This window comes from Lutra lutra, chromosome 6, assembly GCF_902655055.1.
Source record: "Lutra lutra chromosome 6, mLutLut1.2, whole genome shotgun sequence".
NCBI lineage: Eukaryota > Metazoa > Chordata > Mammalia > Carnivora > Mustelidae > Lutra > Lutra lutra.
This window is the reverse complement of record NC_062283.1, coordinates 29,653,105-29,678,706: the sequence shown is the minus strand read 5'-3', so window position 1 is coordinate 29,678,706 and position 25,602 is coordinate 29,653,105. Positions and strand designations below refer to the sequence as shown.

The 25,602-nt window shown below is 46.2% G+C and overlaps 1 non-coding gene and 2 pseudogenes across 1 annotated transcript; 1 reads left to right on the top strand and 2 right to left on the bottom strand.

Moving 5' to 3' along the window:
- Positions 1-1,294: 1,294 nt before the first annotated feature.
- On the top strand, positions 1,295-11,238 carry LOC125101813 (popy class I histocompatibility antigen, alpha chain E-like; annotated as a pseudogene).
- Positions 11,239-15,100: 3,862 nt separating this feature from the next.
- On the bottom strand, positions 15,101-17,404 carry LOC125101554 (twinfilin-1-like; annotated as a pseudogene).
- Positions 17,405-23,178: 5,774 nt separating this feature from the next.
- Positions 23,179-23,285, bottom strand: LOC125103361 (U6 spliceosomal RNA). Its single transcript, XR_007128367.1, has one exon. It is a non-coding gene; the product is annotated as a U6 spliceosomal RNA (small nuclear RNA).
- Positions 23,286-25,602: the final 2,317 nt, after the last annotated feature.

The window sequence follows — 25,602 nt, the reverse complement described above, 5'->3', positions numbered from 1 at the left end:
TATATGTCTATTTCTCTGCCAGCATTACACTGTCTTAATTACTGTAGCCAAATCATAAGCCTTAATATCAAATAGAGTGATCCTTCTCCCTTTATCTTTCTTTTTGTAATGTGTTAGCTATTCTAGGTACTATGGCTTTCCATATAAATTTTAGATAACCTTGTCTATGTCTACAAAAAAGCCTTACTGCGATTTTGGCAAGAAGTGCATTAAACCTCTAGATCAATTTGGAGGGAACGGACCTTTTTACTAAATTGAATCTTCTTATTCATGAACATATAATGGCTCTACTTGAGTTCTTTTATTAGCATTTTGTAATTTTCAGCATGCAGATCCTTTATGTGTTTTGTTAAGTGTATACATGGTATTTCATTTTCTTTGTAACAACTTTAAATAGCATTGTGTTTTAAATTTTGGTTTCCATGTAACCTGTGTTAGTATATAAAAACATCCATTTATTTTCAACCTAAATGTGAGGTGAGTTTCTTCTCATTTCAAACACCAAACCAAACCGGACAACAGTTTGGCGTCACAGTTACACTGTCTGACAAAGTACAACACAGGAGTTTTGTGAGCCTTTACTGCGGTGTTGTTTAGACATTTCTGTAGGAAGGGGCAAAATCACTTACGGATTAGGTTCTGATGTTCAGGGGTTATCAAGGTTGTGTTACCACTGTAGTTAATTGACAAAAAGGAAACTAATACCTATGGGAATCTCCAGCTGGGGCTTTCCATGGTGACTTCAGACTTAAAGAGAAAACCCCTGTCCCTTCATTTTCATTGCTCACTGTCTAGCATCCAGTATCTTGGGGGTGAGTTTTCCTTTAGAAGAGTCCATAGGAGAGGTAAGGAGTAGGAGTTCAGCTCAAGCTGAGAAATTCCAGAAACAAAAAGGGACAAAAGGGGCTGATCCCTGCCTGGTGTCTCTTCAAGAAAGACCCTGGGCCAGGTGGAGAGAAAGCAGGGCATGTACGGGGTTTCCCAGAAGGCCTGGCTCTGAAAGTCCCAGGCCTGAGATCGGTGTCTGGGGTAGAGGAAGCCAAGGCCCTTATTTCTTTTCCTTTTCTCTCTTTCTTTCTTTCTTTCTTTGACAGACAGAGATCACAAGTAGGCAGAGAGACAGGGAGAGAGAGGAGGGGAAGCACGCTCCCTGCCAAGCAGAGAGCCCGATGTGGGGCTCAATCCCAGAACCCTGGGATCATGACCCGAGCCAAAGGCAGAAGGCTTTAACCCACCGAGCCACCCAGGTGCCCCAGCTGAGGTACTTATTCACCGGGTTTCTCTTCTCCCTGTCACAACCTGTGTCGTGTCCTCCTGCCTGGATACTCATGACGTAGTCCCAGCTCTCACTCCCATTGCGTGCCGGGTTTCTAGAGAAGCCAATCAGCGTCACCGCGGTTCCCGGCTAGTAGGTGCCACGGATCCGCGGGTACTTAGATTCTCCAGACCCCAGGAATGCGAGTGGTAATACTCCGAATACTCCTCCTGCTGCTGTCGGTCCTGTGACGGTGACCGAGACCTGGACCGGTGAGTGCGGGGTGGGAGGAAAGAGCCTCTGCGGCGGGAGCTAGGGGACCACCCGGCGGGCACGCGGGACCCCGGGGGAAGACGCCTCTCAGCTGTCCCCGCCCCCGGCCCCACCCCGGCCAGTGCTCCCGCGTCCCTCCGGGTCTCCGCCCTGCTCTCCCCCACTCGGTGCCCCCTCCCCCTGTCCTCCCGGCCGCCTCCACCTGGGCCCCGGGCTCCGGGACCCGCGCGGGGAGAAGGGTCAGGCGGGGTCTCAGCCCCTCCGCGCCCGCAGGCTTCCACTCCCTGAGGTATTTCGGCCCCGCCGTGTCCCGGCCCGGCCGCGGGGAGCCCTGGTATTGGGAAGTCGACTACGTGGACGACACGCAGTTCGCGCGGTTCGACAGCGTTGCGGATAATCCGAGGATGGAGCCGCGAGCGCCGTGGGTAAAGCAGGAGGAGCTGGAGTTTTGGGACCAGGAGACGCGGGGCGCCAAGGACACCACACGGACTTTCCGAGTGAGCCTGCACACCCTGCGGGGCTACTACAACCAGAGCGAGGCGGGTCAACGACGCGGGTCCCGGTCCAGGTCCGATCCTCACGGACGGGGCTGCGGGACCCGTCCGTCTCCCCACCCGGGAAGAGCCCGAGGGCACTTTACCCGCCTTTCAGTTTTGGCTTAAGCCCTGGGGTTCGCAGGCGGGGACCTGGGTTTCAGGGCGGAGCTGACCGTGGGGGCGGGGCCTCTGGGGCGGAGCTGACCGCGGGGGCGGGGCAGGGTCTCACACCGTCCGGTGGACGTCTGCCTGCGACGTGGCGTCGGAAGCGCGCCTCCTCGGTGGATACAGGCAGTTCACCTACGACGGCGCGGATTACCTCACCCCTGAACAAGGACCTGCGCTCCTGGACCGTGGTGGACGCAGCGGCGCAGATCACCCGGAGCAAGTGGGAGGTGGCCTGTGTGGCGGAGCCCCAGAAGAACGACCTGGAGGTCACGTGTGTGGAATGGCTCCGGAGTACCTGGAGATGGGGAATAAGACGCTGCAGCACACAGGTACCGGGGGCCGCGGGACTTACACGATTTCCCTTCAGGCTGAGGCCTCCTAAGAGGGTAGGAAGACATGGGATCCACACCAGTATATGGCCCTCCCGTGGGTCGGGTCTGGAGACTAACTCTGCCTGGGTTTTCAGACCTGGTACCAGAGTGGCTCTAAGGGTCTGACTTTCTTCTAGGGACTATTGAGGGTTACAGTCTCTCCAGGTATGGAGGAGGAGACCATTTCTGAAACAACTGACAGGCCTTTCCCTTTGACTCACAGTGCCTTTGGGAACCTTGGGGGATTGTCTTAGGCTTTGTTCTCTGCCCCATACGCCACTGTTTGGGGTCTGACTTTACCTATTCTGAGTCACTTGGCCTCCAGCCATTCTAGGACCAGAAATTCCTTTTTTCTCACAGAAACCTGCCTTATACACTGGGCCATCTCACCCTAATTATAGAACTTTCCAAACAAGAAGAGAATATGTGTTCAGGCTGCTGTCTGGGTTATTGCTGTCTTTCCCCACCCCAGATGTCCTGTTCATTCTCAAGATGGCCACATGAGAGCTGCTTCAGTGGCTCAAGACAGATGTAAAGTTCCTGAATTTTCTTTCTTTTAACAATTTTTAAAAATTTAAAATCAGCTTACTTAACATATGCTGTATTACTGGTTTCAGAGATAGAACTTAGTGATTTCATCAGTTGCATGTAACACTCAGTGCTTATTACCTCACCTGCCCTCCTTAATGCCCATCACCCAATTATCCCTCCCTCCCAACTCCCCTTCAGCAACCCTGTCTGTTTCCTAGACTTAAGAATCTCTTATGGTTTGTCTCCCTCTCTGATTTAATCTTATTTTATTTTTCCTTTCCTTCCCCTTTGTTTATCTGTTTTGTTTCTTAAATCCCACATGTGAGTGAAATCATATGCTATTTATCTTTCACTGACTGACTTATTTCACTTAGCATAATACCCTCTAGTTACATACACATTGTTGCAAATGGCAAGATTTCATTCTCTTTGATGGCTGAGTAATATTTCATTGTATATATGTACCACATCTTTATCCATTCATCTGTCGATGGACATCTGGGCTCTTTCCATAGTTTGGCTGTTGTGGACATTGCTGCTGTAAACGTTGAGATGCACGTGCCCCTTCAGATCACTATGCTGGTATCCTTTGGGTAGAATTGCACCTAGTAGTGCAATTGCTGGGTTGTAGGATAGCTCTATTTCTACCTTTCTGAGGACCCTCAATACTGTTTTCCAGAGTGGCTGTACCAGTCTCCATTTCCACCAACAGTAGAAGAGGATTTCCTTTTCTTTGCATTCTCACCAACATCTTGTTTCCTGATTAGTTAATTTTGGCCATTCTGACAGATGTGAGGTGGTATCTCTACATAGAGTATCATGCCATCTGCGAGGAGTGAGAGTTTGACTTTTTTGCTAATTTGGATGCCTTTTATTTCTTTTTGTTGTCTGATTGCTGAGCCTAGAATTTCCAGTACTATGCTGAACAACAGTGGTGAGAGTGGACATCCCTGCCGTGTTCCCGACCTTAGGGGAAACACTCTCAGTTTTTCCCCATTGAGGATGATATTCACTGTGGGTCTTTCATATATGACTTTTATGATATTGGCGTATGATATTCCCTTGATCCTTACATGGTGGAGAGTTTTTAATCAAGAAAGGACACTGTATTTTGTCAAATGCTTTTTCTGCATCTATTGAGAGGATCATATGGTTCTTTTCTTTTATTGATGTGGCATCTCACACTGATTGATTTGCAGATGTTGAACCACCCCTGTAGTCAGGAATAAATCCTTTTAACATACAGTTGAATCCTATTAGCTAGTATCTTGGTGAGACTTTTCGTTAGGGATATTGGTCTGTAATTCTCCTTCAAAATGGGGTCTTCAGGGTGCCTGGGTGGCTCAGTCACTGGGCATCTGCCTTCAGCTCAGTCAGGATTCCAGGGTGGATAGAGCCCTGCATTGGGCTCCCTGTGCAGCAGGAAGCCTACATCTTCCTCCCCCACTTCCCCTGCTTGTGTTCCCTCTCTTGCTGTGTCTCTCTCTGTGAAATAAATAAATAAAATCTTAAAAAAAAATGGGGTCTTTGTCTGGTTATATATATCTGTGAATATGTATAGAATATATCTGTGAAGTCCATCTGGTCCAGTGTGTCATTCAAAGCTCCCTACCTTTCCTTGTTGTTTCTACCTAGATGATCTGTCCATTGCTGTGAGTGGGGTGTTAAAGTCCCCTAGTATTATCATATTATTATCAATGAGTTTCCTTCATTTTATTAGTAATTGGTTTATACATTTGGCTGCTCCCAATTTAGGGGCATAAATATTTACAATTGTTAGATCTTCTTGTTAGATAGATACTTTTATTATGATATAGTGTCCTTCATCTCTCATTAATTTTTGGTTTAAAACCTGGTTTGTTTGATGTAAGGATGGCTACTCTAGCTTTCTTTTGATGTTCATTGTCATGATAAATGGTTCTCCACCCCTTCACTTTCAGTCTGGAGGTGTATAGAGGTCTAAAATAAGTCTCTTGTAAGCAGTATATCGATGGGTCTTGTTATTTTATCCATTCTGATACCCTATGTCTTTTGATAAGAGCATTTAGTCCATTTACATTCAGAGTAATTAGTGAAAGATATGAATTTAGTGCCACTGTATTAACTGTAAAGTTGTTGTTCCTGTAGATTGTCTGTGTTCCTCTCTGGTCTATGTTACTTTTTTTTTTTTTTTAAAGATTTTATTCATTTATTTGTCAGAGAGAGAGAGAGGGAGAGAGAGCAAGCACAGGCAGACAGAATGGCAGGCAGAGGCAGAGGGAGAAGCAGGCTCCCCGATGAGCAAGGAGCCCGATGTGGGACTCGATCCCAGGACGCCGGGATCATGACCTGAGCCGAAGGCAGCTGCTCAACCAGCTGAGCCACCCAGGCGCCCTGGTCTATGTTACTTTTTGACTCTCTCTCTGCTCAAAGGATTCCCCTTTAATATCTCTTGCAATGGGTGACTTAGTATTCACAAATTCATGTAGTTTTTGTTTTTCCTGGGCAATCTTTATTTTTCCTTCTATTCTGAGTGACAGCATTGCTGGATAAAGTATTCTTGGTTGCATATTTTTCCCATTTAGCATCTTGAATATATCATACAGTCCTTTCTGGCCTGCCAGGTCTCTGTGCACACATCCGCTGCCAGCCTTATGTTCTACCCTTGTAAGTTAAGGACCTCTACTCCTGAGGTGCTTTCAGCATTTTCTCTTTATCTTTGAAATTTGCAAGTTTCCCTATTATATGTCAAGGTGTTGACCCATTTTTATTGATTTTGAGGGGAGTTCTCTGTGCCTTCTGGACTTTGGACCTGAATGCTGTTTCCTTCCCCAGATTAGGAATTTCTCAGTTATAATTTGTTCAAATAAAACTTCTGCCCTTTTCTTCCACTCCTCATCTTCTGGGGCTCTTATAATATGGATATTATTTCACTTTATGGAATCACTGTGTCCTCTATGTCTCCCTTCGTGATCTAATTGTTTCTTTTCTCTCTTCAGTTTCCTTTTTTTCAAAATTTTATCTTCTGTGTCACTGACTCGCTCTTCTGCCTTGTTCACCTTCATTTTTATTGCTTCCGTTTGGGACTGCATCTCAGTAATAGCATTTTTATTTTATTTTATTTTTAAAGATTTTATTTATTTGAGAGAGTGAGAGAGAGAGACAAAGAGCACAAGCAGGGGGAGAGGCAGGCAGAGGGAGAAGCAGGCTTCCCACTGAGCAGAGAGCCTGATGTGGGGCTCGATCCCAGGACCCTGGGATCAGACCTGAGCTGAAGACAGATGCTTAACTGACTGAGCCACCCAGGCACCTGGTAATAGCATTTTAAATGCCTGACTAGATTTTAGTTCTTTTATTTCTACAGTAAGAGATTCTGTAGTGTCTTCTATGCTTTTTTCAAGCCCACCTAGAATCTTTATAGTTGTTTTAAATTCTAGTTCAAACATCTTATATCCATATTGATTAAATCCCTGGCAGTAAGTACTGCCTCCTGTTCCTTCTTTTGGGGTGAATTTCCCCATCTCATCATTTTGTCCAGAAAATAATAGAAGAATGAGAGAAAAAAACAACAATAACATTAAAAAAAACACAAAACAAGCTAGAAAAAAAAAACCAAAACAAGAAATAAACAAAAAACTAAACAAAAACTAGATCTTGGTGTATTTTGGTCTACTTATTAAGAGAAACTAGATCCCAAAATAAGAAAGAAAAACATATCTATACAAAAACAAAATAAAATAAAATTCAACAGAAGGAAACAAAAAAATAAAAAATAATGGATATGTAAAAATTAAAAAAAAGGAATTGAGAAAAATAGCTGAAAAAATAATACTGAAAGACTAAAGAAAAAAACAAACCATGAATGCTATATATGGTTTTCCCCAAGAATGGAAGCTTTGGAGCGCCTATGATCAGTCAACTTGGTGCCGGCCAATTGTCCTTGCTGGTTTTCTGGGGGAGGGGCCTCTTGAGCTGATTCTCAGGTGGACTTTGCCCTGGTGGAATTGCACCTCCTTTGCGCAGAGGCTGGGCTCAGTGTAAGCAGCTCTGGGTTCCACTAGGTGGCGCTGTTTTGCGCGGAGGCTTTCAGCTTGATCAGCCCGGTGAATATGGCTACACCTTGCTCTTTAGCCCTGGAGCTGAAAATTCACACTGCCCACTCTTTAGTGAGCCGCACAGAAAAGCAATCAGTCACTCTGGTCTCCCTGATTTCCCTACAAACTCTGTGTTCACCCAGACTGTGACCAAGTGTTTTTTTATGTCAGGCATGTGACCGAGTTTCAAAACTCCAACCTCACGGACTCCTGCAGGGGGACCCGGGCAGTTCCACCCAGAGGAGGAGGGGGGTGTCTCCCTGTGCTTCTCCACTTGCTGGGCCCCTACTGGGAGAATAGTTCCCCCAACTGTGCAGTGGTTCCCTGTTTATGGCAACCCGAGGATAAAGTGGGCGCCTACCCTCACTGATTGCAGCCGGTTTTCCCGCTCTGATGCCTGGGTACTTTGCCCACTCAGGCACCCCTGTTCTTTCTGTGACCCTGGGGATCCTGAGCCATGCCGTCCCACCTCGGATTCCGGATTCCGCCCTACTCTGATACTTGAGTATCTTTAAGCCAGGGACCTCCCGCACTGGAGCAGATTTCTAAGAGTCCCGATTTCGTGCTCTGCTGTTTATAATACTTGGCAGCTGATTCCTGAAGCAACTGTCTCCGCTCTGCCATATCCTCCGATATTTCACCCTGGATTCATGTCTCCGCACCTCCTACCTCCCAAACAGTGGTCACTTTCCTACTTGTAGAATTGCAGCATTTCTTTCTTCACACCTACCATTGATTTCTTAGGTGTTCAGAATGATTTGATAACTATCTAGCTGATTCCAGGGACCAGATGAAATTCGGGTCTCCTACTCCTCCACCATCTTAACTCCTTCCTAAATTTTCTGACCCTTCTCTTCAGGTGCCCTGAAAACACGTGTCACCTACGTCTTGTGTCTGACCATGAGGTCACGTTGAGGTGCTGGGCCCTGGGCTTCTACCCTACGGAGATCATCCTGACCTGGCAGCGTGATGAGGAGGACCTGACCCAGCAGGACACAGAGCTTGTGGAGACCAGGCCTGCAAGAGATGGAACCTTTCCAGAAGTGGGCAGCTATGGTGGTGCCTTCTGGAGAGGAGCAGAGATGCACATGCCATGTGCAGCATGAGGGGCTGTCCGAGCACATTACCTTTTGATGTGGTAAGGAGGGAAACCTGGTCATAGAGTCTGCTGTCAGGGACATCAGGAGCTGTTGTGGAGATCTTCAGTAGTGCCTAAGCTGAAACCTGCGGGTCAAGGCCCTCACCTTACCCTCTTTTCCCAGAGTCCCCTCCTTGGCCCCCCATTACCTTCGAGGGCATCATGGCTGGTTTGGTTGTTGTTGTGGTCACTGGTACTGTGGTGGTTGGAGCTGTCATGTGGAGGAAGGAGAGCTCAGGTAGGGAAGGGGGGTGCTCTGAGTTTTCTTTTCCCAGGTGAAAGTCTGTCCTGCCTTGTTTATGGGCACTGCTGTCCGCACACATGTGCCCCTCCACTGTGGGGCTCACTGCCAGATCACCATGTAGTAAAGCACAGGTGAGAGTGAAAGATAGATTAATCATCCTGATGAATGTGGTGATGGACCCGATTCCCAGCAGTCACAGGTCAGAGAGCTAGGTCCTTGCTGAGGACAGACTGCAGGAGGATGGTTGGTCTCACCCTGCCATCTCTTTTCTTCATGTCCCTGATCCTGCCCTAGGTCTATAGTGACAGTTCTGGAAACTTCCTTGTGGTCCAGGCTATCCTTTCATCTAGGATCTTGGGCCTGGCCTCCCTCATGGCATCTCATGGGATGTTTTCTTTCCCCAGGTGGAAGAGGAAGGAGTTATGCTTAGGCTACGAGTGAGTATGGAGGGGTGATCCCTGAGACCCTGAGACAGTGTAGATGGGACCCCATGGGGAGCTCACCCACCCCACAGCTCATCCTTTAGTTTCATCTCCTGTGGGCTCTGACCACATTCTGTCTGTTCTTCCCCAGGCAGTGACAGCCCCCAGGGCTCCCTCTGCTTCTGAAGGTAAGACCCTAGAGGGTCTGACATGGGGAGGGGGAAAGAACGGGGCCATGACTGGATTGTGGGGATTCTTTGAGTGGATATTTTGAGCATGTGGTGGGCTGTTGAGAAAGTCCACACATATATGACTGACCTGAATCTGTTCATGATTGTTTCCTTTCACAGAGTGAGCCCGCTGCCTTGTGGGGGACCAAGTAATGCAAGATGTGTTCACTTTCCCATCTTGTGACATCAATACCCCTGATTTCTCTTTCTGCAAAGGACATTTGAATGTGTTTGTGTTCCTATTCACATAATGTGAGGAGGTGGGGAGACAGGTCCCCCTCCCGCGTGACTATCCCCCTGCCCCTACCCCTTGCCCCCTCCACCAAGATCGACCCGTGTTCTCTTTTCTCATCTGCTTTCCTATTCCAGCCAAGGAAGAGTAGCCCATCTCCATCCCTGTCTTTACTTAGTGTGACACTGAGCTACAACTTCTTACTTCCTTGTTGAAAACAGGACCCTATATGTGAATTGTTTTTTTCCAGTTCTTGTCATGAGGAGTGGATCAGTTAGTTAAAGGAGAGGATTCCTGAAGTCTGAGAGAGGAAATAAATGGAAGCATTGAGAACCTTCCAGAATCTGCAGGTTTGGTGTGCTGGGTCTCCTCTAGGTGGGGGCAGGAGAAGGCTGTGAAGAGCCGTTCAGTGTGGGTGTGACACGGTCACCGCTTAGCTGGGGAGTCTCTCTGCTCTTTTGTCCTCATCCTTCCAGTGGGACCTGTCCTTGTAGGACAGTCTCTGTGATCACAGAGACTTGGACATCACCCAGACCTTTGTCCTGCGTCCGGGACTGACTGTGGGCAGCAACGTTTTATGGCCAGGACAGCCTTGGCTCAGGCCTGGGTTGGGGCCTCAGCCCATCTTTGGGTATTTATTTGTTGTTTCTTTGTTTCTGGAGAGGATTAGGCCTGTTTTCACATCCAAGTAGGAGTTTGGTCTCCTTCAGCTTCGGGTGTCTCCTGCCTGACAGCTGCAGGAGGCAGTTGGCCCGTCGGAGTCTCCACAGGCCCAGGGCGCGCCCCCATGCCCAGGCATCTGTGGTATCGAGGGGTTACTCTCAGACTCATTTAGCTCTTGCCCTTCTTCTGGGGCTCAGTTGTTCTTTCCATCTTTTTCCCATTCTTCTTTGAGGAACAGATTCTGGATTAGCTGGATTAGCAGACAAGAGGCCTGCCGGAATTTCTCGTTTTGAATTAGTTCCTGTTAGGTTTCCATCCTCTCCTTGCCCACCTCTGCCCTAGCGATCCTGTGCTGGCTCCAGTCCAAGGTCAAGGAGTTAGGAAGCAGAGTCTCCTGCAATTCTGCTCAGTTGGGAAATAGCATCTGTGAGTCAAGGATGGTGGTTGTTGAAAATGGGAATGTACTTGGTGTGCAGGGGAGGTGCTGTGAGAGCGGGGAGGAAGGGAGGCAGGGGTGCAGCATGGTGAGGAAGTTCAGGGCATGGGGGCAGCGGGAGGGGTGTCTGTGCTGGGTGGGCTGCAGAGCAGCTGGGGTATGAGGCTGCATTAGTGAAGGTACTGCTTCTGGACCAGGGAGGTGCTCCATACTGGCCAGCCCTTGACTGGCGTAGGTCGTGCGCCAGATATGGGACACACTGTGGTTTGCATCTGGGAAATGCGTTTGAAGTTTCTGTATTTTCGACAAGGGGTGGTGGCTTCTGGTCTTCCCATCGCACTTTTAGCAGCAGGAATGTAGATTAGGATTCCCCGTGGCTGCGCTGCAGCCTTGCTCGTAGGGCTTGTTAAACAGGTGATTACTTGACCTTGCGCCAAATACTCGGAGTCTGTGGGTCTAGGGAGAGGCCCGTGTGTTCTGAGAAGCCCCACAAGCAAGTCTGGTGCTCAGACGAATCTGGAGTCTGTGAGGTCAGAGAGGAGAACAGGCCAGGGTGGGAGGGGCATTAAAATCGCATTTACTTATCCATTTGTCCGTTGAAGGGCATCTTGGTTCTTTCCACAGTTTGGCAACCGTGGCCATTGCTGCTATAAACATTGGGGTACAGATGGCCCTTCTATTCACTACATCTGTATCTTTGGGGTAAATACCCAGTAGTGCAATTGCAGGGTCTTAGGGAAGCTCTATTTTTAATTTCTTGAGGAATCTCCACACTGTTCTCCAAAGTGGCTGCACCAACTTGCATTCCCACCAACAGTGTAAGAGGGTTCCCCTTTCTCCACATCCTCTCCAACACATGTTGTTTCCTGTCTTGCTAATTTTGGCCATTCTAACTGGTGTAAGGTGGTATCTCAATGTGGTTTTAATTTGAATCTCCCTGATGGCTAGTGATGATGAACATTTTGCTGAGTGAAATAAGTCAAGCAGAGAGAGTCAATTATCATATGGTTTCACTTATTTGTGGAGCATAACAAATAGCATGGGGACAAGGGGAGATGGAGAGGAGAAGGGAGTTGAGGGAAATTGGAAGGGGAGGTGAACCATGAGAGACTATGGACTCTGAAAAACAATCTGAGGGGTTTGAAGTGGCGGGGGTGGGAGGTTGGGGGAACCAGGTGGTGGGTATTAGAGAGGGCACGGGTTGCAGGAGCACTGGGTGTGGTGCAAAAACAAGGAATACTGTTATGCTGAAAATTAAAAAAAAAAGCTGGAAAAGAAATCGCATTTACTATATTTTTTTCCCTCATCAAGAGGGAGGACATTTGTTGTCACGAGGTGTGATGTGTGAGATTTACAGCATTGTTTCGTCATGGGGTGTCATCAGGGGGAGGATTAGGGAGTGGTTCACAGCTGGGATGACGAGCATCTCTGAAAGCTTGCTCTCTGCAGCTCTTCCTCGGAGCAAACCCTGGAACCCAGCCCTGCTCGAACTTGGACAGAAGGTACTGCACACACACTTATGCACACGCATTTGTATGGATGTAATGTGTTCCTGGGACACGTCATGGAACAGGCTAGGCTGTGCAGCCAGGAGCACACCTGCAGTGGCCGGTCTGGTTGCATCTCACACGGGAACCCTGGCCTCTGCTGAGGGCACAGTGATCACCACTAGCACCGCTGACTCGGTTGGGTCAGAACACGGGCCACTGTGGCCGCTCCTGGGCCTGGGGTACATACTGCCACTCATGCCCCTTGTCAAACACACCGTGCACCTTGGCAGCCTCTCTCTGTCCCCAGGTCGTGAGTCAAGTCCAGCGTGTGCTCCCCTGTCTGATGGAGCCTCAGGCCGGGTCCCACTGGAAGGATGTGGGGGGGAAACAGGTCTTCCTCTTCTATGGAGGAAGGCAGTCTCTTCCGAAGCCCTGACTGTGGAATTCTCCTCATGTCGGAAGGCCACTGGGGTGTTGGGGGAGAGAGGATGCCTAACTGTCTTTCTCGGGGCACAGATCTGAGGCTGCAGCTTGGCCTGGTGCTCTGTAGGTGCTCAGGTTTGGCCGAGGGAACAAGTGGGTAATAAATGACAGCTGTCCTCTCGTTCCCCTGACACTACGTGATCAGTCCCAGCTGTCGTCCACTGCAGTTCTCACTCACAAACATGGGCAATGGCGAAGTGGGCTGGTGGCCTGATGGCTCAGGGCAAATTTGCCCTCCTTTGTTCTTGAAGAACGAGAACCCTGGGTCTGCAAGACGTGAGTGGTCTGTGTGCACCGATGTGTCATGTGAATGTGTTTATTTCCCGTGTGTGGCGATGTTCTGGGGTGAGACATTTTAGCATCTGTCAGCGTTCACGGGACCGCTGCCCAACTTGAACGACAGTGCCAGGGACATGGGAACCTGAGAGCTGAAGCCGCGGTAGGTTGAGTTTGACGATCTCGGTGGCATGTGGCATCTGTGACTCCATGCTGGGCCCACTGTCTCCTTCCTCAACAGGACCCTGAACAGCTGGTCGCAGGCGGACGGACATGATAGACAGGCTTCCGTTCTGCTTCTCCTTTGCTCCTGGACGAGATGAGGTGCAGGTTACTTGCTTGCTCTAACTCTCAGTTTCTCTTTGTGGAGCAGAGAGGGTTTCTTCCCCCAACTGACCAGCTCTCTGATTCCCTGTCACCACCTGGGTGTCCTCTGATTCATTCCACACCTGACCCTGTCGACCTGGGGTGAGCTCAGGTGGGAGGACTCATCCTGCAAGTTGCCCTCAGCTCATGGGCAAGTCTCAACTTTCAGGTTCCCACATGCCCGGCACTGTTGTTCAAGTTTGCTACAAAGTTGGGGGTACCCTGGACATTCAGTAGTTTGCTAGAAGGACTCCTAGGTCTCAGGAGAACTCCATGTTGACTATGATGGTTTATTACAAGGACACGCACGAGCAGCCAGATGAAGAGGCTCGGGAGTGTGGGGGCGTGTAGGTCCTGGTGCGGGAGCCTCTGTCTCCGTGGACTCGGAATGTGCCTCCCTCGGAGCACATGGACGTGTTTGGCATTTCAGAAGCTCTGTGAACCCCACTGTGGAGCAGTCTTCATGGAAGCTTCATGACATAGGTACGCTTGATTCAGTCACTGGCTGTCGGGGATGGAGGTCAGCCTCCAGAGCCTCTCCACAGAGATCGGTGAGTGAGGCTGATGGCTCCAACTCTCTAGTCATGTCTTGGTCCTCCTGGTCACCAGCCCCAACCTGAACTGTCTAAGACCCTTGGCCAAGTCATCTCATTAGAGTACCAGTGACAGTCTTATCACTAAGGAGATCCCAAAGGGCTGGGGAGCTGGGTGCCACGAACTGGGGACAAAGACCACATATTTTTATTATCCTGCAGCCACGCTGTGGTCTTTGAGCACAGGTTCCTTGTAGTGGTGGGACCGGAACTGCAGAGATGCTGGCCCAGTACTTGCGGCCCATCTGGTCATTAACGGTCAGCCCATCTTCCTGCTGGAGGACAATGTCTCCCAAGGCCTCTCAGGTCTGCTGGGTCCATTCAGTGTTGCCAGGTTCCAGAAGCAGGAATGTTCTCAGAGCACACAGCTTTCTCTTTCAGGGTCTGGGATGGCAGAGCTAAGAGACAGTGTCATCTCTTGCTCACACTTCTTCCGAGGCGCTAATGTACTATGGATTTTCCTCATGACATAGTGAATATATCCCCTCCTTTACCCTCAGTTACTATTTCTACTTCTCTGCATTTATACCTCACTTTCTGCCATTGGAAGGGACATTATGTGTGGCTGCTGTGCTTGTCCAAACTGTGGGCCCCAACATGAGTCTATGCTCTGTTTTCTGCTTGTTTGTTTTAATAGCACTCTGACCATTTGCATCTACCACTGGGTGAGCAAAGTACAATCCAGAATACATATTCCTGTCAAGGCCCTTTTGTTGCCCTTTGGGGTTACCATTATGGCTCTGACTTGTCAGCTACATTCAAGGCTTTCCTACCAGGGGGTTGGCCTCCTAGCTCTCTCTGGTGTTTGGTTGGCAGCCAGAGCAGTTCTGTTTGGGCCACAGAAGATGCAAGTGAACTATAGAGTTTCAGCCTTTCCCTGCATTGCCACAGCCCCACCCCCCAGTCCCCTTATTTCCCTGCCCTAGGTGGCTACCCCAAGAGAGGACACCAGGAAACACACTCCTCCATTCCATTCCACTTCCAAACTCAGAAGGTGGTTCTTGTGATGGGCATCAAGATGTCCTCCTTTGATGCACACCACAAATTCCCATAACGAGCAAGGGCCCAACCCCATGTGGCTATTCCTTTAATAGACCATGTTTCCATTGTCCTTCTGCCTGACCATGTGGTCTGGCTGTTGGCCACTGGCCATGAGTTGGTAAGTCCAAAACATGGGGGCTTTTCCCATTGTTCCATTTTTTCACTGCTATGTGTTAGGGTCCGTGATCAAAGGAACGAGACTGATATAAAGCAAAAATCAAACAAAGCTTTATTTCATGCCAAGCATCAAAAATCAAACTGACCGGTCAGGGCTGTTTCTTACGAAAAGACGACGATGACGACGATGACGACGATTCTGACAAGGTCACTCCCAAGAAGGCTGCTCCGGAGGAGGCTGCTCTGCAGATGAGGCCGCTCCCCGGTTGGAGCCGCTCCCAAGAAGAGGCCACTCCCAAGAAGGTCGCTGCTGGTGAGGTCGGTCCCCAGACAGGGCCGCTCCCAAGAAGAGGCCACTCTGGAGGAAGCCGCTCCCAGGACGAGGCCGCTCCCAACGACGAAGAGGCAATGACGACAGCGACGATGACAAGGATGACACAGACTCTGCTCCCCATGACGCCACTCTGACAAGGCTGTTCCCCAGAGGAGGCCACCACTCTGGATGAGGCCGCTCACTGACGAGGCCACTCCCCAGTCGAGGCCGCTGCTAATGAGGTTGCTCCCTCGACAGGGCTGCTCCCCGGACAAGGCTGCTGGGTGAGGCCGCTCTGGAGGAAGCCTCTTCCCCTGATGAAGCTGCTCCTGCAGGGCTGCTCACCGAGGAGGCCTCTTCCCAGATGAAGCCGCTCCCCGGAATGACACAGCTCCGGCGAGGCAGCAGCTCAGGGTTCACAGTGAGGTTGCTGGTGTCTAGGCCGTTCCCCGTGGCGCCGCTGCCGAGGGTCGCAGTGTGTGGGCAGGACCGCTGGCCTCGGTGCCACTGGCGGCGCTTATAGCTCTTACAAGAGCTGTTATAGCTCTTCTTCTGCTCCCGCCAACTCTTCTGCTGCTGCTGCTCCCCTGACTCTTCTCCTTCTGCTGCTGCTTCTTCCTTCTTCTTCCTCTGACGGCTCTCCTTCTGCTCCAGCCAGCCTCGCAGACCAACCTTTATGGGGGTGGTTGAGCCACGCCCCTACACAGGCGGCCAATTGAATCCCAATTCACCCGATATACACTCGCCCCACCAATTGGACGTCTCCACCCAGACTGCCCCGCCCCTACATCCGGGGTCCACAAGCCAGTTCCTCTGGGAGGGACAGGCCCTTACACTATGCACCAACATAAACATTAGAATTAACCCTACGGGCAAAAGACAATCCTGAGCCTGATACAGCCATGGGGTTTTGGATAATGTTGGGAAAACACTCTAATGGAGAGGACAGTGCCCAGAATTCCATTAAAAGGTGATAACAGTCAAAAAATACTTCTTAAAAAACAATGACAAAATTAATAGCACATCCTATATAGTCTTCTGTAACCTTGACTTTAAATACACAGAAGTGAACAGCTCAGTGAGCTGACCTGCATGCAGTGATGTAACAGTTCTCCTGTACCAAAAGCTGTTTTTAAAAAACTAGTATTGGAATCCTTAATATAATGATTTTGATCAGCAGTGGCTTCACCTTCAGCTGGACCCCTAGTGAGTTTTGAATTTTGCTGAAGGACCTTTCGGTTTTGCAAAACTTTGCTATGTGCCTGCTGCTTTGGGTGTTCTTCTTCATAAAGGAAGCCTGCTGTCAACTCATCTCCATTTTCTCTCTGGATCTTTCTTTGTTTTCTTTTTAAAAAGATATTATTTATTTGAGAGAGAGAGAGAGAGAGCACAAGCAGAGGGGAGGGGCAGAGGGAGAGGGAGAAGCAGGCTCCCTGCTAAGCAGGGAACAAGACGTGGGGCTCCATCCTAGGACCCTGAGATCATGACCTGAGCTGAAGGCAGACCCTTAACTGACTGAGCCACCTAAACACCCTATCTCGATCTTTTTAATGACGTCCATTTGTAGTTGTCTCTCTACAGTTTCTAGCAGAGGGCTCTCGCAACTAGAATATAACATCCGTTCTCATACTGCATGTGTATCCCGGCATTGAATAAATTTAAAACTATAGACTTAAAATCGTCTCCTTCATGGGAATCTTTCCACAGGAAGAAATGGTAGCGTGCTGAATCCTTGGGACTCCTCCTTGGCAAGTCTTTCAGTTCTATCTTTGTTGTGTTGGCCAAAATTATAATTTCATCTTTCATATCTATTTCCAATTGCATGTAGTTGAGCTGTCTGTTACTTAATGTTTCCAAACCTTGAAAAGCTTCTCGAGATATAGGAAATGTTACTCCTTATAGTGTTTGATGCTGCGTGTCCGCACCCATGTCAGTTTGTGCCTCATTAATTTTGATCTGTCGTGATTCTTCCTCAGCTGCGGTCAGTGGGGCAGGAGAAGATTGTGACAGAAGATTGTGTTTTTTATATCCGTGTAATGATGCATCTTCCTTTACTGTTCCAAACACTTCATCTGTAATGTGGCCCCCTCCAAACTCCTTTTTCAGAGTCCCACTTGTTCCTGCATACAACATATTTTAATGATCATGAGAATGTTCTGGAGACCAGATGGTGAATATACACTCATATCCCTGGGCATCTGAGAGTCTAACCTGAATACCATGTAGCACAGCTGTTTGCAATCAGAACGCTGACTACATTGTCCAATCACAAGTGTCTCATTTTCAGTAGATATTATTAGAAGTCTGTACTTTCCATTTCTCCTCTGGAAAAGTTATCTTTAACATCTTCACTTGCTTGGAGGTGGGTCTTATGGGACATGGCAGCCAAGGGCTCCCGGCTCTGGTGCCACGTCTGTGCAGAGACATTTAGGCCTGAGTAGCACGAGTGTCATCCAGGTGCTAGGAGCAGCAGAGACAGCGGTTCCAACCGAGGGTCAGGTGTCCTGCATCAGAGGAGTCATGACATCTGTACCTTCAGCTTGAAACTTCCCCAGTGTGTTGTTCAGGGAGACGCTGCTTTCAGAAATTTCCCCGGTGTTCTCCTTTATGTGTCAGTAAAAGATTTTATTTATTAGAGAGAGAAAGAGAGAGAGTGAGCACAAGCAGAGGGGAGGGACAGAGGGAGTGGGAAAAGCCTTCCTTTCCCTATTCTTTGGCTTCATTTGAGTCTTTTGCCTTGAACTCATCAAGAGGTGAATCCAGTTTTCAGAAACACAGCTGCCAACCTGACAACCTCATTTGGCATTTCCCTTTTTAAAATTTAATTTAGCTTTATTTATTTGAGAGCGAGAGAGAGTAAGCAGGGGGAGAGCAGGCGAGGGAGAGGGAGAAGTATTCTTCCCGCGGAGCAGGGAGCCCATGCAGGCTCGATCCCTGGACCCTGGGACCATGATCCTGGGATATGACCTGAGCCAAAGGCTGACAATTAACTGACCTAACTGCCCAGGCACCCCCCCCCCCGCCCCCCGCACAATGTGTAATAGAAGTGGTGAGTGAACATTTCATGTTGCTGATCTGAGGAGGAAATCCAACAGTCTTTCACCATTAGGTAAAATGTTAGCTTTTTTTTTTTTTTTTAAAGATTTTATTTATTTATTTGTCATAGAGAGAGAAGCGAGAGTGAGCACAGGCAGACAGAGTGGCAGGCAGAGGCAGAGGGAGAAGCAGGCTCGCTGCCAAGCAAGGAGCCCGATGTGGGACTTGATCCCAGGACGCTGGGATCATGACCTGAGCCGAAGGCAGCTGCTTAACCAACTGAGCCACCCAGGTGTCCCGGTAAAATGTTAGCTTAAGGGTTTTCATAAATGCCTTTAATCAGACTGAGGAAATTCCCTCTATTAGTAGTTGAGTTTTTATCATGAGAAGGTGTCTGATTTTGTCAAATGCTTCTTGCCCATCTGTTGAGATAAGCATGTGGCTTTTGTTTGAGGATATTAATATGATGTTTTATCTTGATTTATATGGATGTTTAACCAATCTTGCATTCCCAGAATAAATTTCATTAGGCTTGTAATTAACTTTATATGTTGCTAGGTCTGATTTGCTACATTTTGTTGAGATGTGTGTGTGTGTGCGCACGCGCGTGTGTGTGTGAGTCTACATTCATAAGAGATATTGGTCTGTAGTTTTCTTGACTTGTGATATCTTTGTCTGTTTTGGTATCTGAATAATCCTAGCCTCATAGAATGAGTTGGGTTCCCTCTTCTTTTTTTTGGGAAGGGTTTGTAAAGAATTGTCATTAATTCTTTCAGCATATGGTATAATTCGCAAGTGAAGCCATTTGGAACTGGGCTTTTATGTGGAATAGTTTATACAATTGACTATCTTCTACCTCATTATAGGTACATTCAGATGGTCTATTTCTTCTTCAGTCAGCTTTAGTCATTTGTGTCTTTCTGCGTTTTCATCTATTTTATAGAAACAAGTTGATATTTTAGCATATAATTGTGTATCATAACCTCCTAATTCTCTTTATTTCTGTGTGGTCAGTCCTGATATCACCTCTTTCATTGCTGATCCCAGTAAGGTGGTCATTTCTCTCTCTCTCTCTTTTAGTGAGTCTAGTTAAAGATTTGTCAGTTTGGTTTATCTTTCAAAGGATCACATTTGATTCAGTTAGTTTCCTATATTGTTATTTTATTCTCTTTTCTCTATTTCATTAACTTCTGCTCTCATCTTTATTTTTTCCTTCCTTTTGCCTGCTTTTGCTTTAGTTCGCTCCTCTTCCTCCTATGACTTAATGTGGAAGTTCAGGTAATTGATAGGAGATGTTTCTTTCTCATACAGGCAGTTCCAACTATATATTTTCTCTCAGCACTGCTTTAGTCAGACCCCCTCGGGGTTGGTATGCTCTGTCTTCATTTCTATTAATCTCAAAGTATTTCCTGATTCCATTTTGATGTTTTTGACCTTTGATTATGTAGAAGTGTATTAATTCTGCATATTGTGAGTTTCCCAAATTCATTCCAGTTATTTATTTCTGGTGTCATGCCACTGCGATATTTGCATTATTTTTACCCCTTTAAATTCATTGAGTTTTTTAATGGCCTAGCATATGGCTTATCTTCTAGAAAGCTCCATGTGTGTGCATTCAAAATGAATGTATATTCTGTTCATGGCTGGAATGTTCTATACATGTTGTTGGGGTCTGTCATCAAAGGAATGAGACTGAGACAAAGTGAAAGTTATGCAAAGCCTTATTCTATGCCAAGCATTAGAAGTCAGACTGACCAGCCAGTGCCGCCTCGGAAGAGAGCGACCCCTTCCTGATCTCACAGGCTGTTTTTATAGGGCATAACTGCAGACCCAAGGTACTTGGCTTCTATTGTTAAGGCGTTTACTCCCGGAATCGATACCTGGAACCATACCAGGAACTACTGGGGCATTTATTCCCAGAATGATGTCTGTGGATGTAAACAACAATATGGCTACCTAGGCAATATGGAGTCACTCTGGCTAAGTAGGCCCTAATAGTTAAACAGGTTTTAACATTGAATTGGCCCTAACATTTCCCCCTTTTCTTTGGAGATTTGTTAATTCTTTGACTCTTCAGCCAGTTGTTGAGGGTGAAAACAGGCTGACCTGAGGTGTTGTTAATCTTGAGTGTTGTTCCATCCACTGTCTTTCTGATTTTCTATTGGGCTGTTTTAGGCCGATGAGGTGTCCCCTGGCTGCTGCTGAGTAGGATCAGTGTTAAAAGTGACCAAGTCGGGGCACCTGGGTGGCTCAGTGGTTTAAGCCTCTGCCTTCGGCTCAGGTCATGATCTCAGGGTTCTGGGATCGAGCCCCGCATCGGGCTCTCTGCTCAGCAGGGAGCCTGCTTCCCTCTCTCTCTCTGCCTGCCTCTCTGCCTACTTGTGATCTCTCTCTGTCAAATAAATAAATTAAAAAAAAAAAGTGACCAAGTCATGTCCGACTTACCCTGTTGTTTTATAGTATGGTTCAAGTCTTCTTTATCTTCATTGATCTCTGCATAGTTGTTCTATCCATTATTGAAAGTGGTATATTGAAATTTAAGTATTATTGTCATATTGTCTGTTTCTCAGTTTCTGTCAGTTTTGCTACAAGAAGTTGGGTGTTGAATTATTAGGTGAATATATGTTTAGAGTTTTTTTCATCTTCTGATGACTTGACCATTTTATCATTACAAAATGATCCTGTTTATCTTACTAGCAATTTTAAAAATAATTTTTTAATTTTTAATAAACATATAATGTATTATTAGCCCCAGGGGTACAGGTCTGTGAATTGCCAGGTTTACACACTTCACAGCATTCACCATATTACATACCCTCCCCAGTGTCCATAACCCCACCACCCTCTCCCTATCCCCCTCCCCCTGGTCACCCTCAGTTTGTTTTGTGAGATTAAGAGTCTCTTATGGTTTGTCTCCCTCCCAATCCCATCTTGTTTCATTTATTCTTTTCCTACCCCCCCCACACCCCCCACGTAGCATCTCCACTTCCTCATATCAGGGAGATCATATGACAGTTGTCTTTCTATGATTGACTTATTTCGCTAAGCATGATACCCTCTAGTTCCAACCATGTCGTTGCAAATGGCAAGATTTCATTCTTTTGATGGCCGCATAGTATTCCATTGTATATATATACACCACTTCTTCTTTATCCATTCATCTGTTGATGGACATCTAGGTTCTTTCCATAGTTTGGCTATTGTGGACATTGCTGCTATAAACATTCAGGTGCATGTGCCCCTTTGGATCACTACAGTTGTATCTTTAGGGTAAATACCCAGTAGTGCTATTGCTGGGTCATAAGGTAGCTCTATTTTCAACTTTTTGAGGAACCTCCATGCTGTTTTCCAGAGTGGTTGCACCAGCTTGCATTCCCACCAACAGTGTAGGAGGGGTCCCCCTTCTCCACATCCTCGCTAGCATCTGTCATTTCCTGACTTGTTAATTTTAGCCATTCTGACTGGTGTGAGGTGGTATCTCATTGTGGTTTTGATTTGTATTTCCCTGATACCGAGTGATGTGGAGCACTTTTTCATGTGTCTGTTGGCCATCTGGATGTCTTCTTTGCAGAAATGTCTGTTCATGTCTTCTGCCTATTTCTTGATTGGATTATTTGTTCTTTGGGTGTTGAGTTTGATAAGCTCTTTATAGATTTTGGATACTAGACCTTTATCTGATATGCTGTTTGCAAATATCTTCTCCCATTATGTCAGTTGTCTTTTGGTTTTGTTAACAGTTTCCTTTGCTGTGCAAAAGCTTTTGATCTTGATGAAGTCCCAATAGTTCATTTTTGCCCTTGCTTCCCTTGCCTTTGGCGATGTTCCTAGGAAGAAGTTGCTGCGGCTGAGGTTGAAGAGGTTGCTGCCTGGGTTCTCCTCAAGGATTTTGATGGATTCCTTTCTCACATTGAGGTCCTTCATCCATTTTGAGTCTATTTTCGTGTGTGGTGTAAGGAAATGATCCAATTTCATTTTTCTGCACGTGGCTGTCCAATTTTCCCAACACCATTTGTTGAAGAGGCTGTCTTTTTTCCATTGAACATTCTTTCTTCTTTGTCCAAGATTAGTTGACCATAGAGTTGAGGGTCTATTTCTGGGCTCTGTACTCTGTTCCATTGATCTCTGTGTCTGTTTTTGTGCCAGTACCATACTGTCTTGATGATGACAGCTTTGTAATAGAGCTTGAAGTCTGGAATTGTGATGCCACCAACTTTGGCTTTCTTTTTCAATATTCTTCTGGCTATTCAAGGTCTTTTCTGGTTCCATACAAATTTTAGGATTATTTGTTCCATTTCTTTGAAAAAAATGGATGGGATTTTGATAGGGATTGCATTAAATGTGTAGATTGCTTTGGGTAGCATAGACTTTTTCACAATATTTGTTCTTCCAATCCATGAGCATGGAACATTTTTCTATTTCTTTGTGTCTTCCTCAATTTCTTTCATGAGTACTTTATAGTTTTCTGAGTATAGATTCTTTGCCTCTTTGGTTAGGTTTATTCCTAGGTATCTTATGGTTTTGGGTGCAATTGTAAATGGGATTGACTCCTTAATTTCTCTTTCTTCTGTCTTGTTGTTGGTGTAAAGAAATGCAACTGATTTCTGTGCATTGATTTTATATCCTGACACTTTACTGAATTTCTGTACAAGTTCTAGCAGATTTGGAGTGGAGTCTTTTGGGTTTTCCACATATAGTATCATATCATCTGCAAAGAGTGATAGTTTGACTTCTTCTTTGCCTATTTGGATGCCCTTAATTTCTTTTTGTTGTTTGATTGCTGAGGCTAGGACTTCTAGTACTATGTTGAATAGAGGTGGTGAAAATGGACATCCCTGCTGTGTTCCTGACCTTAGCAGAAAAGTTTTCAGTTTTTCTCCATTGAGAATGATATAAAAATATGGAATGCTTCACGAATTTGTGTTTCATCCTTGCGCAGGGGCCATGCTAATCTTCTCTGTATGGTTCCAACTTTAGTATATGTGCTGCCGAAGCGAGCACTATCCTACTAGCATTTTTAAAAAAATTTTTAAAAAAGATTTTATTTATTTATTAGACAGAGAGAGACACAGTGAGAGAGGGAACACAAGCAGGGGGAGGGGGAGAGGGAGAAGCAGGCTTACCACTGAGCTGGGAGTCCTATTTGGGGGCTCAATGAACCATGATCTGAGCCAAAGGCAGACTCTTAACAACTGAGTCACCCAGGTGCCCCCTTACTATAAAGTCCCCTTTGGCTAATGAGTGTATCCACTCCAGCTTTCTTATGGTTGTTTGCCTGAGATAACTTTTTCCATCCCTTTGAGTTTAATCTGTTTGTAACTGAGATCAAGTGTGTCTACTGTAGACAGCATAGGTAGATCTTGTTTTGTGTTCAGGCTAACAATCTGCACTTTGATTGATTTATTTAAGTCACTCACTTGCAATGTTAATATTAACACTGTTGGATTTATGTTGCTGTCTTACCTTTTGCTTTTTGTTTTCCATGCCTCCCTAATTTTTCTCTCTCTTTTAAAAAAGATTTTATTTCTTTAAGAGAGATGAGAAAAAGAGGGAGTGCAGAAGCAGGGGAGCAGCAGATGCATGGGGGAAAGGGCAGCAAGCCTTCCTGCTGAACAGGAAGCCTGATGCTAGGCTTGATCCCAGGACCCTGGGATCATGACTTGAGCAGAAGGCAGATGATTAACCAGCTGAGCCACTTAGGCGCCCCTCCACTCATTCTTCTTTTACCGATAATTTTTTTTTAAGATTTTATTTATTAATTTATTTGACACAGAGAGAGAGATCACAAGTAGGCAGAGAGGCAGGCAGAGAGAAAGGGGGAAGCAGGCTCCCCGTTGAGCAGAGAGCCCGATGCGGGACTCGATTCCAGGACCCTGAGATCATGACCTGAGCCGAAGGCAGCGGCTTAACCCACTGAGCCAACCAGGCGCCCTACTGATAAATTTTTATTCAGTGAACAAACTGTAATATTTTCATTATTAATCATTAACCACTTTATTTTGTAGTTATTTTCTTAAGAGGCACTTTTGCTTTTGCCATGTTTTTTACATTTTAAATTTTGTAATTTTTTTCTTTATATCATATCCATAATATATATTCAAATAATGTATCTTTATATATTTATATCATATCCTGGTCCTGTTATATTGTATCTTATGGTTCCAATATTGAAGTTTCATGAGCTTTTTACTACTCATTTTTTCTAAAGTTGCTTAATCATTTTTTTTTCCATTTTACCTTTACTTTTCTTTCTATGAGTTGCTTTTTTCCTCTGTGTAATTTTCTGTATAAGTTTTATGACATGTAGGTTAAATAGAGATTTCTCTAGAGAAATTTGTTTCTTAAAATTTTGGGGGCATCACCAATCCAGGACAATTATAAACTAAGCTAATGAAATGAAGTTATTTTGACCCAATGGCCAATGGTAAAGGAAATTTGGACTACAAATCACAGATGGCTTAGTCTGTGTCTGCAAATTTTTGAAATAGCTGTTTACTCACTTTTCCTGACTTAAAGGCAAATTTCCTTAGAATGTCCTTGCACTTGAAGGTAGAACAGATTTGATTTGTGTCACCCTGTTCTGAGGATGTGAATCTCAGGTTCCCAGATGTTCAGGGAGGGGATGTTTCTCCTGCTCCTCACATGAAGCAGCTCTGGGCATTGTCTCCTCTCTATGAAGCTCCTGAGCCTGAGAAGCCAAGCTAAGATTTTCTAGATTTGAAAAATACTCTACAGATCAGAACAACTATTCTCTGGGGCTTATGGCCCATTTATAAATTTTGGGCTAAATGATTTTTCTCTTGATTGTTCTGCACTTTTGTATGATTTTATTTTTTTTTCTATCATTTTCATTTTGGGGAGAAGAGGCAGCTTATTTAAAAAATTCAATTTAAATTCAATTAGCCAACAGAGTACATCATTAGTTTCATATGTAGAGTTCAATAATTCGTCAGCTGCATATAACACCAGTGTTCATCACCTCATGTGGAGAAGGGCAGCCTTAAACCTTAGTCTACTGCAAAGGTGGAAATGGAATCCTCAGTAAGTATTTTTCATTTCTGCTCTTTTTTAGGCACCCGAGTTGGTGCTAGAGTGTAAGTCACCTAAACCAGTGGTGATCTGTGTCTCCTGTGAGCCAGCCCTGGTCTGGGAACTGTGACTCTGCCCACAGAAAGTACACACAGAATTTGGAAGTGAGTGTTACCAAAAAGCTTCACCTTCTCCTGTCTGAGACTGGTCATTGCCAAGCAAAACTGAGCATGAATATCACGTCATTGGATCTGCTGAAACACTGTGATCATTAGCTGTTCATGGACCA